The sequence below is a fragment of the Pseudonaja textilis genome, chromosome 7 (assembly GCF_049901715.1).
Source record: "Pseudonaja textilis isolate UNSWEBS1 chromosome 7, rPseTex1.2, whole genome shotgun sequence".
NCBI classification, from domain to species: Eukaryota; Metazoa; Chordata; class Lepidosauria; order Squamata; family Elapidae; genus Pseudonaja; species Pseudonaja textilis.
The window spans coordinates 54,846,356-54,857,809 of record NC_141996.1 but is presented as its reverse complement, the minus strand read 5'-3'; the positions used below and the strand labels follow the sequence as shown (position 1 = coordinate 54,857,809).

The 11,454-nt window shown below is 34.9% G+C and overlaps 1 protein-coding gene across 2 annotated transcripts in view; it reads right to left on the bottom strand.

Annotated features, from left to right (window-relative positions):
* Window positions 1-7,877: 7,877 nt before the first annotated feature.
* The window catches only part of PDXK (pyridoxal kinase), a 92,069-nt gene continuing 88,492 nt past the window's right edge, over window positions 7,878-11,454 (bottom strand). For both annotated transcript variants that reach the window (XM_087937676.1, XM_087937678.1), the window contains exon 12: window positions 7,878-10,058. The gene's annotated coding sequence lies outside the window, so the exon portion shown is untranslated. The remainder of the gene's footprint in view (window positions 10,059-11,454) is intronic.

The following is an 11,454-nucleotide window of genomic DNA, read 5'->3' as shown; positions in this document are numbered from 1 at the left end:
GATGCCAGGCCTAGCTGAGGGACTTAGAATAAAGAAATGCAATGTGTATTTAGATTGTGCTGTTTGTAAGGAGTCAAAGTCCAGGGTGTATCCTGTAAGTAAAATAGCTCAAGGAAAACAGAGTATTGCAATTAGCGCATGCTGATTTGCTTGGCCCTATGGCACCTTCTTTAGGAGGAGCTAGGTACACCTTAGTCATAGTAGATGACTACAGTAGATATGGGTTTGGTTATCTGCTAATAAGCAAGACAGAAGTATTGCAACAGTTCAGGCCATGGGTAACACTTGTAGAGCAATGGTATGGTTATAAAGTATGCCAGCTGCAAACAGACAGGGGAACAGAGTTTATGCCTGATAAGTTCCAAAGATGGTTAAGCAGTTTAGGCATAATGCATAGACGAACGAATCCATATTCACCGGCTGAAAAAGGAGTGGCTGAAAGAAGGAATAGTGTAATACAGACAATGAAGGACTCATCGCTTGTTGATGCAGGCATGAGTAAAATATACTGGGGGGAAGCCATGAAGACAGCAAATTAACAAATTAGCAAATTAACAGTATATGACGTGTGGCGATAAAGGAAACCCTCCTTGGCTCATCTAAGGACATTTGGCAGTTATGCCTGGGTGCATATTCCAATAGGCACTAGGAAAAAAGGAGAAAAAATGGCCAGGAAGCTTAGGTTTGTTAGGTATGAGCCAGGATCCAAAGGGTATAGGTTTACAGATGGAATCAGAAAGATATTGATTTCAAGATCTGCTAGTTTTGTGAGCAGAACAATTGGAATAGGGTGCATGCTAATCATGAGGCGTTCATGCCAATGCATAGCACTAGTTTTATGGAAGGCAGCTTGATAAAGGAGACAAGAGAATGAGTCAGAGGTAGATATAGAAGAGGATAGACCTGTGATAAAAAGCAAAAGCACAGAAATACAGGAACAGATAATACCAAGGAGATCTGAAAGGAGTAATAAAGGTTACCTCTGAAAGGTTCACTGCAAGTGAGATTAGAATATATAGTGTTAAGTATGAACCCCATAATTACCAGATGTTGTCATTGTCTAAGCTAGAACAAGAAAAATGGAAGGATGCTATGGACAGGGAGATGGAATCTATGCATGTGCATCAGGTTTTTACTCCCATGAGATTACCAGAAGGACAAAAGGCAGTAGGGTGCAAATGGGTATATAAGAAAAAGGTGTTACACAATAATGAACTGCAGTATAAGGCAGTTAGTTGCACAGGGATTTACACAAAGAAAAAATGTTCATTCTGATGAAGTATTTGCGCCAACTGTAAAAAGTGAGACCATAAGGCATTAGTTTTAGCAGTCTCGTATAGATATACCATATATCACTTAGATATTTCTACTGCCTATTTGAATGCAGAATTGGCAGAGGAGATATATATGGCTCAAGCTCCAGGTTATGAAATTGCAAAGCCTGGATATGTATATAAATTGAATAAAGCCATATATGGATTAAAACAGTCAGCCAATAACTGGAATCAGTGCTTAGATACTGCTCTCAGGAACTTAGGATTTAGGAGCAGCAAAGCAGATTCATATTTATATATGGCAAAGTATGAGGGAGCAGAGTGTTTGCTGTTAGCTTATGTTGATGACATATATTTTATTAGTAAACAGCGTTCACAAGCTTATTGTTTTGCCAGACAGTTGGAAAAATAATTTCGACTAAAAAGCCTGGAGGAAATAAAGACTTGCCTAGGTGTAGAGATAAGAAAAACACAACAGGAAAGATATATAGTAAGTCAAACTAAGAAAATAAAACCATTATTGGAGAAATACAATATGTTAGACTGTAACGGTGTATAAACTCCTATGATATTAGGCTTTCAGAACAATGCAGGAACAGAAAATGACACAGAATGTGATAAAGAGATTACCAATCTGCTATAGGTAGTTTATTATATCTATCCCAGTGGTCAAGGTATGATATAACCAATGCTGTTAGTATATTAAGTTGGCACACAGTGGCGCCAAAACAACACCACTGGTTAGGAATAAAAAGAATATTAAGATATCTAAAAGGAACAATGGACCTAGGACTATGGATAAAGCCATCCGGTGATCTCTCATTAAAATGCTGTGTAGATAGTGACTGGGCAAATGATATACAGGATAGAAAATCAAACACGGGGTTTGTAGTATTGTTTGCTGACAATGTAATTAGATGGAAATCCAGGAAACTAGCTTCAGTGGCATTCTCTACTGAAGCAGAATTCATAGCATTGTCTGAGGCTTGTTCTGAAATAACCTGGTATATACAATTGCTAAAGGATGTAAATGTGACTGTTTTATTTTTCTTTCTTTATTTGTTGTTCATGTATTAGATAACATATTTAAGTATAAACATGATTATTAATACATGAAATTGATAAGAATAAAAGGGAACATTAGGATAGGGATGGTAGACATGTTGTTGTGCTTATGCACGCCCTTAAAGACCTCTTAGGAATGGGGTGAGGTCAACAGTAGACAGTCTAAGGTTAGACTTTTGGGGGTTTTGGGAAGAAACCAGAGGTGATATTCAGCAGGTTCTGACCAGTTCTGGAGAACTGGTAGTGGAAATTTTGAGTAGTTTGGAGAACCAGCAAATACCACCTCTGACTGGAGATTTTACAGTATCCGTCCCCTGCCATGCCTACCAAGCCACACCCACAGAAGTAAAAAAAATTTGAACTCCACCACTGGAAGAAACCAGAGTCAGGTAGAGTATTCCAGGTATTGACCACTCTGTTTCTGAAGCTGTATTTCCTGCAATTGAGTTTGGTGTGGTTTACCTTGAGTTTGTATGTATTATGAGTTCATGTATTGTTATGGTTGAAGTAGTCATTGACGGGTAGGACATTGCAATGGATAATTTTATGTACTATGCTTAGATTGGACTGAAGTCGGCATAGTTCTAAGTTGTCTAAGCCTAAAATATCAAGTTTGATGGCATAAGGTATTCTGTTATGAGTAGAGGAATGGAGGACTCTTCTCGTGAAATATCTGGACTCTCTCAATTGTGTTAATGTCTGATATGCAATGCAGGTTCCAGACAGATGAGCTGTATTCGAGAATTGGTCGAGCAAATATTTTGAATGCTCTATTAGCTGTACAATATTACTGGAGAAAAAGCTATGCAGGATTAGGTTTACAACTCTTAATGCTTTTTTGGCTATGTTGTTACAGTAAGCTCTTAGCACTTAGATCATTCGAAATGACTACTCCAAGGTCCCTGACAGAGTGGGGGTCATCTTTAAGGTCATGTCCATTCAGCTTGTATTTTATTTTCTGATTTTTTTTGCCAATATGTAAGACAGCACTTGTTTGTTGAGATTTGAAGTTGCCACTTGTTTGACCATTCTGACATATAGTTGAGGTCTTTTTGAAGGGTACTAGTATTGTCGGTGGTGTTGAAACATTTTACATCATCAGTGAAAAGAACGTAGTAGCTTTTAATATGATCACAAAGGTCATTTATATAAAGTATAAAGAGAGTTGGTCCTAGAACACTGCCTTGGGGGACACCGCTGTTGACAAGTATGGGATTTGATAGGGCGCTCCCTATTTTGACCATTTGTTGCCTGTTTGACAACAAATGCAGCTATCCAATTATGCAGGTGTCTGGAGATGCCATAATAGTTTAATTTTAGAAGTAGTTTATTGTGTACCACTGAATCAAAGGTTTACAGAAGTCTATGTAAATAGTGTCTATTGCTTTGCCCTGATCAAGTTGTGTAGGCCATATATTTTTGCAGTATAGGAGTTGCAGATTACAGGATATTTTTTTTCTGAAACCAAATAGAGTAGGTTGTTTGTCTCAAAGTGGAGGGTAATGGATTGGTTAATAATTGATTTCATGACTTTGCAGGTGACACAACATAGATTGGTCTGTAATTTTCAACTAGGCCGGGGTCTCCCTTTTTGAATGTAAAAGAAACTGTACCAGTGTTTGAAGACAATGTGGCATGTATAAAAATGGCATCAGGAGATCGCATTGGAAGCAGGAGTAAACATGTAGACATCAAATATTGTAATATTAGGGAGGCTGTAAAGGAGAACCTGATAATATTACAGCATTTTTCTACTGACTATAATATAGCTGATACATTAACAAAGCCTGTGGAGAAACCTCAGGAATATGTTAAAGCATTTGGTTTATCAGCTGTTTCACTTTAAATGGGAGAAGTGTTGAGGTAATGATTTAATAGCTGACCAGCTGCTCTAAGGCTGCTGTAAATGCTGAGGCAATGAGGATGAGAAGCTGTCTATAGAAGGGAGGCCATGAGCGGGCGTCTCTCTCCTCATGTTCTATCTCCATTGTAGTTCTCCATGTAGAGTTGAAGATTGATTGCTTGCCTGGTATTTGCCTACTAGTGTATGTATGGATATAGTAGTTTTGTATATAAACCACTGTTAAAAGAAAAAAACCTTTGTGTCCTGTGTTTTACTCCTGGATTGTCTCACAAGAGTAGTCATGCTGCAAACACTCTGACAGTTTCATTTCATTTAGATTTATGGGAGCAAGGTGTCTGCTGTTGCTCAAGTGTAAGGGTAGGTTATGCTACGTATTTGCTACTTTAGCTTATGGAAGATGTTTTTTTCTGCTTTTTCCTATTTTAAATATTGCCTACAAATTTCCTGTATTTTCTGGTTGTATTCTAATAAGGAGACCCAGTCATAATTATAGTGGTCATTATATTATTGCCACAACCAATCTAATGATGGTCTAAGACTTTTGCACAGGATGATATATATGGATAGAGGAGGAGGTTGTTATCCATATATTCTCTATCCATATATTCTGTACATACTCATTAGTAAGCCCACCTGTAGAAACAGACCCTCAAATTTTAAACCAAAATGAAATGAAAAATGTTGCACCCACAGATAAGCCAGTTGTGAATATTAAAATATAGGAAAAAATTGAGGGTCAGCTTATCTGCAGGTGGCACATTTTTTATGGTATACTAGTTAAAAATTCATGGGTGGCTTTGTGCAAGAATATATTGTAACCTGTAATGCAAAAGATAATTCTTCCATTGAAGAAGAAAATAGAAAACTAATATCCCATAATATTCTTCTTTTTTATTACTTTATAGCATCTAACCTAGAAAATTGAAGGTTTTTTTAAAATTCTTTTAACCATTTCCATTCTTTTATGATTACATCTAAAGAATATATTCTCCTAGAAAATAATTTTCTCTTTATATGCTTTTTTTGGGACATATATGCCTCATTAATTTGAGCAAACTTACGAGGGACCTTCCGAAGAATCATAACATCACTAGTTCAGCTATTTTAATGAAACACAAGACTTAAGAGATTCCTTTTAAAAAAAAGTACATTAATTTTTTTAAAAGGACTCTCTTAAGTTGCACTTTGTTCAACAGGAATTAAACCTTGGTCTTCACTTAGATTGTTCATTGACTTTATTATCTTTCTACTTATTACATATTTTAGCATGTAAACTTTACTACAAAATGGATAAAAGTCACATGTGCCAAACCAGAAAATATACAAACAACATTCTTCATAGGGACAGTGGCCACTAACAGTTATACACAACTGCACATCACATAGATTCCTTTTTCTGGAATAAAAATTATTTGTCTACTTATTGTCCCTACAACTCAAGAACAATTAATAAGAAGTATAAACATAGAACCATTTGATTTCTTCAATACAAAGCACTACACAAATGTCATAGACATAGAAAGTTTGCTCATAAATATTTTCCATTTAATATTTTAGAGCTAAAAATATATTTCAAAGGCATCTTTATTAATTAAATCCATCTAGGGCTGTTGGGGTTGATTGAACTCTCTTTCTCATTTCCACAGCCACCCTCTTCTATCCAATCTTGCAGCTTTACATTCTTGGAAGAAGCTGATGTGATGTACTGTAGCTGAGACCTAAAATTGTACAACTGTCTATAAAAATATATAATTTTATTTCCCTTGCTGAAGGCCTGCACTGCTAAGCCTTAATTTCTACATTAATTTCATGTACATAGAACTTCAACACACACACACACACACACAGACTACACATGCCACATTCTTCTAGACACAACTATTATTCTAATTAGCAATGCAATGAAAGGCAATATGTCAAAGATACACATAATTTCCACTTATTAACATATGACACAATTTAGCAGTAACTTTTATGTGCTTCCTCTACTGTGTGTTCTTTAAATGCACCCAAATCATGATTTCAAATACAAGAATAAGTTCAAGAATACATTTTTGCTCAAAAAGGTAGGCAAACTTGGAGTACCAGTTCCAGTTGCACAGGTATCAATTGTCTTTGGATGGCATTATCCAGACTTAGAACTAGAATTTTGGAAAATAGTAAATGCAGTTGGTCAAAATATCACCCTCTTCTCATAGCCTCACTTCACTCCAAATGGAAGCAAGAGAGTAATGTGTTTCTTTGCTGTTATATTTGCTTTTTATATTTTGCCAATTCCACCACAAACACTTCCATTCTTTTAGGTTTGATTTTAAGGACTAAATTTTACACTTAAAAATCTGAGAAAGCAAAAAATGCACTTGCATGTATAGCATCCCTAAAGGAGGAAGTTCAGTTTTCTAATTAAGTCGGAATTCTAATACCATTTCCCATGCAGGTGATCTATTAAGTACTCAACACTTAACACAATGTTTTTCATTTGAATGAAATACTTCAATAAGGTTCTCGAATTGCAACTTTGTTCAACTAGCACTCCAAGTCATGTTACCTTGTGATTAATATGATTTAAGTTTGTACAGGATGATCTCTAACTATGATCCATTTGGACAGGAGAAATATTAGGCCACAGTTTACATCACAAACAGACATGGCCCACAACATTTCAAGTTTAAAAGCAGGAGACTCTTGGAAAAAAATGGAATGAGAGGGGTCTACTAATTAGTTGATATTGCTGGCTCTAGTATTCTTTTCCCATTAGAAGTTTCCAGTTCTTGTAAATACAGATTTTTGTGTAAGCAGCTCACAGATCAGAATAATTGATCATTAATACAGTCCGTTTCTACCCTTTCCCAACTATCGTCATACTGAATGTGAGAGTGCAAAGGTAATTTAATGTAGTAGCAAGCACTGATCAACCCACTATCCCCTTAGCCTTAATCTAAAGGCCATGGTTTATTGCCGGGATTAGATCCACCAAATCAACAATGATCAAAAGTAGGGAAAAACATTAAATTTATTGTTACACATCTGGCAATTACTAAAGTTCAGTTGTAGATTCAGTCACTTAGAATATCCCTACCTTACTTTGTAAACATATCAAACTAGGTGCAGAATATGTAATGAAATGTTCATCATCCACTTTATCTACACTTTATGTAGATTAAAACCTAATTACAAGGGCTATGTAGTCCTTTGGAATTGATCTCCAAAAGGTACTTTTGGTCCTGCATGCAATACTTTAAAACAGCCGCTTAGTCTTGGGAAACAAAATGGCTGATTTAATGCACTACAGACATGTGCTACCTTTGTGCTCATGAATATTCCAAATAAAACATCCAATGCTTTGTATAGGTCTTCTCCATATGACTTAATTAAGGGATAGAGATAACTATGTCACTTTAGAATGAAAATGCTAATTTTTCAAGGTAGATTGAGCCCTTTGTATGAACTCATGGTTACTTGACTGTTAATTCTCTTCAGACATTTCCCATGCTGATAATGATGCTCAGTCATCATTCACATTATGATCCTCATCATGCACATGTTCACATGAAGTAATAAAAAAAATTAAAGGCCACCTGATTTAACAGCACTATAAAATTAATCTGGTATTGTTTAAATTTGATGTAGTTTACAACAAAAAGAAAATCTAACCATAGTTATGCAGAGTCATATTGATTAAACATACTTTTATTACAATCTTTCCTGCTATATATTATGAATCAAGAAACAAATATGATCACAGTATCAGACAGACAATAATTAACATCACCCAGTCAAGATTACAAATCAGGGAACTCAACAAGGCAGTATCTTTAGCTAGAAATCTTGGTCCTCTAAATTCTTTGTAAAGTATTGCGTTGATCAGATTTGCTGCATTTTGAATACAATTTGATAAAGAAATATAAAAATAAAGCAGTTTTAATATATGTACATGCTTGTCAAAAGCATGTTATAATGCAAGGATTTGTATGTTTTCACATGCATGTTTCTACTCATTTTCTACATTTTATTATGTTCAAGGTGGTGAGAAAGTATTAAATATGTTAAATTAAGCTTCATTTTACATGAATTTTGGTCCAGCTGAGGAGCTAGTAAAAGATTACAGTATGTGCAAATGTATTAGAGGTTCCTCACTCAGTATATTTTAAAGAACAAATAAGTTCAGGAAGATAATTAATTGCTTAACTATTTTCCTGTTATTGATTTCTGTGCACAACATTGTCATCTTCTGAAGCTATTTTGTTTAAAATCTAAGCGTGCCAGAATCCAGTTACACATTTTTTAAAGAATATAATTCTTGTGAATCATAAACAATTCAAACCACAGTAATAAAAATTACTTTCACAGATATACTGAAATCAATGGTCCTTGCAAAAAGTGGGATACATATGAGCAACAAATGATCACCACCATTTATTTTTGTTAAAACAACTACTAAAAAGTAGTAGTAGTAGTTTTTCAATTTAGTGATATATGTCAACATGGTTATACTTCTGCCAGTATTAAAATACACACTATTTAATTTCTTTAATTTCAACATGTTTCTTATCCAGCTAGGCCAGATCAGTTAGCTCAGATCAGCTTTGTGTCCATATATTTTTTTTTGTGTGTGTGTGTGTGTTCCTGTGCGCATGCGCACGGAAAGAGAGAGAAAGAGTCTGGTTCCTTGCATTAAAGTATCCTAAGTTGCTGATGCTGAAAAACATAGTTGGGTTCACACTTCGGGATAATGGCTAAAGCCAAGCCAAGAAACCACTTTATTGTTTGTATAAATCAGCCAATGAATTTGTTATGGTTTATGACAGGGACTGGTAACCTTTAGAAATAGTGGATACCGTTATACAATCTCACACAATAGTGAAGATGCCAAGCACATAAGTGCAGTTTTGTAATGCCAAAATTATCTCATCCTATAATTATCTTATCCTGAGTTCCCACAGAAGAATGGTAAGATTCCATGCAAGAGCAGAGCATTAAAAAAAAAAAGCATTCTGCAGGATTTATTTAGAAATTTTGATGCTTATGTGTTACCCAAACCCACCTATGACTATAGTAAACCCTTGCCTCTCTTCTGATCCATTTCACTGCTCTTTGGAGAAAAAATGGAGGGAGGGAAGGAGAGAGACAGGGAGGGAGGGAGAGGGAGGGAGGGAGGGGGAGAGAGAGATGTATGAGGATAGTGCTAGTACTTGATGGGTACACTTGGGGAACAGTCATCTCTAATAGTGTATATATTAAAACGCAGTTGAGGATAAAAATGACAAGGATGAGCCTATAAGTAGGACAAGTACTCTGTGAAATGTTCTTTCCTTTAAATGAATATGCCAATATATAAAGTATTTGTTAGTAGCTTTGTATACTTCTGATTCCAAAAGTATTTGGAACTGGTTGTCTAAAAGAAAAAACAGTCATAGGAAAACTGAATCACTGTTCTTTGCAATATGTAGATTTACTGTATATGTAACCAGATAATGTAAAGCAATTAAAAACCTCAGCAACTACCAAATGATCAGTGATAACATACTGAATTTTTATATTTCCTTTTCTTTAGTTACTTCATGTTGAGTCTCAAAACATAAGAATCAATGTCTATAGCAGGAGCAACACTGTAGGTTTTTCCTCAAAATTAGGGGAATGAATAAAATTAGCCAGCACAGAATTAAAAACACAGGTAAATAATATTTAGTATTAAAATACATCATTTTAAAGTAATATTTAAAATTTATTATAAAATGAAGATGTAGGTTGATTTTGAAGGGATCTTTGCTTTCCTCCAAAAGGAATATTTTGCTGCTCTCCAGACTAGCTGGATGCCTGGCTAAGGTTACAGTTGTACTGGCTTGGTGATTATTCTACAAGAGAAGGCATTTGAGAAGGTTTGACATAATTAAAATTCTGTATTGAATAAACATTCACTTTTTCTTTAAAAATAAAGTGATTCCCATTTATCTAAAAAAAACCTCAAATTCCAAATGCTCAATTTGAGTTGATACATACTAGTTAACTTATGACAAGGGAAATGGCATTATCAGCTCAACTGGTAGCATATTTTTGATTATTGCAGCTTTAAATATCTATTTTTCTATTAAAGATGATGTGCCTCAATATAGTTGTTCCAGATTTAGGAATATCATGGCACTAATTCACCTAGTAGGAGTGCAGGGCAAGAATTATGATTGTTTATTTTCAAATTTCCCCAAATTATGAGTAGTGATATAAGTAGAATGCAACTTTAATCCTTGATATTTTCTGGAATCTTTTAAATGTCCAAATAGGCTTAACAGATGTAAAGTCTCTGCTCAGATATATTTTTTCCCCTCAAAACTATATTCCCCCAGTCTAAATACTGTGTTGGATCTAGGTAGGGCAGTGAACAGTGATATTGGATTTTTTTTAAAGTTAGAATGGCAATTGTTGACATAACTGTTTTGTTTGGTTCTGTTGGCAGGAATCTCATGCTGTAGTAGATTGTCACATTTCCTACACTTTAACTTCTTAAAGGTTATTTCATGGAAATGGTAACAATACATAAATGACTACAAATTTCAGTCAATTATAGAATTTTTCCATATTTCAACAAGAGAAATACTTTTTCAGATACAGTGTTTGCATTTTGATTTTATCTTAAAGGGAATATATTTCTCTCAGATCTGTTGAATATGTTTTAACAAGAAACATATGTTTGTATTTTGCCTCCAACAATTAAAAGAGTAGGTGAAAGGAATTCTTATTCAAAGTAAACATTCTGAAAAAGAGACAAAGGAAAAAAAAAACCCCAAAAGAAATAAGAGTTCCATTGGTCTAAACTATTAAATAAAACTTCTAAAAGTGTTATTTCTAAAGCAAACCAGGTATCCAGTCAAGATATATCTGGATGATACAGAGATGTGGGAGACAGTGTCGGAATCTATTGTGCTTTGACCTGAAAACCTGAAATCAGAATTCTACCAAAATGAGATTGATTCATTTAATGGAATGCTTGAAGCTATGATCAGATAGCTGGAGGAAGAAATGCTACCTTCTCCAAAAGGACTTATATTGGCATTTTCAGGCAAAATATGGCTTCCAAAACTGTTCAGGGTCTAGGAAGTGGTTCAAAATGTCTTTTAGCTTCAAATACAGATGCTATGATTAAATACTGAAAGGCTGGGACAGGGCATGTGGGCAATATTTGGGCAATGTAGTTTATGAAAGCAATCAATGATGTGCTAGTGCTTTTTACATTTTAATTCTTTCCACAGGTAAGAT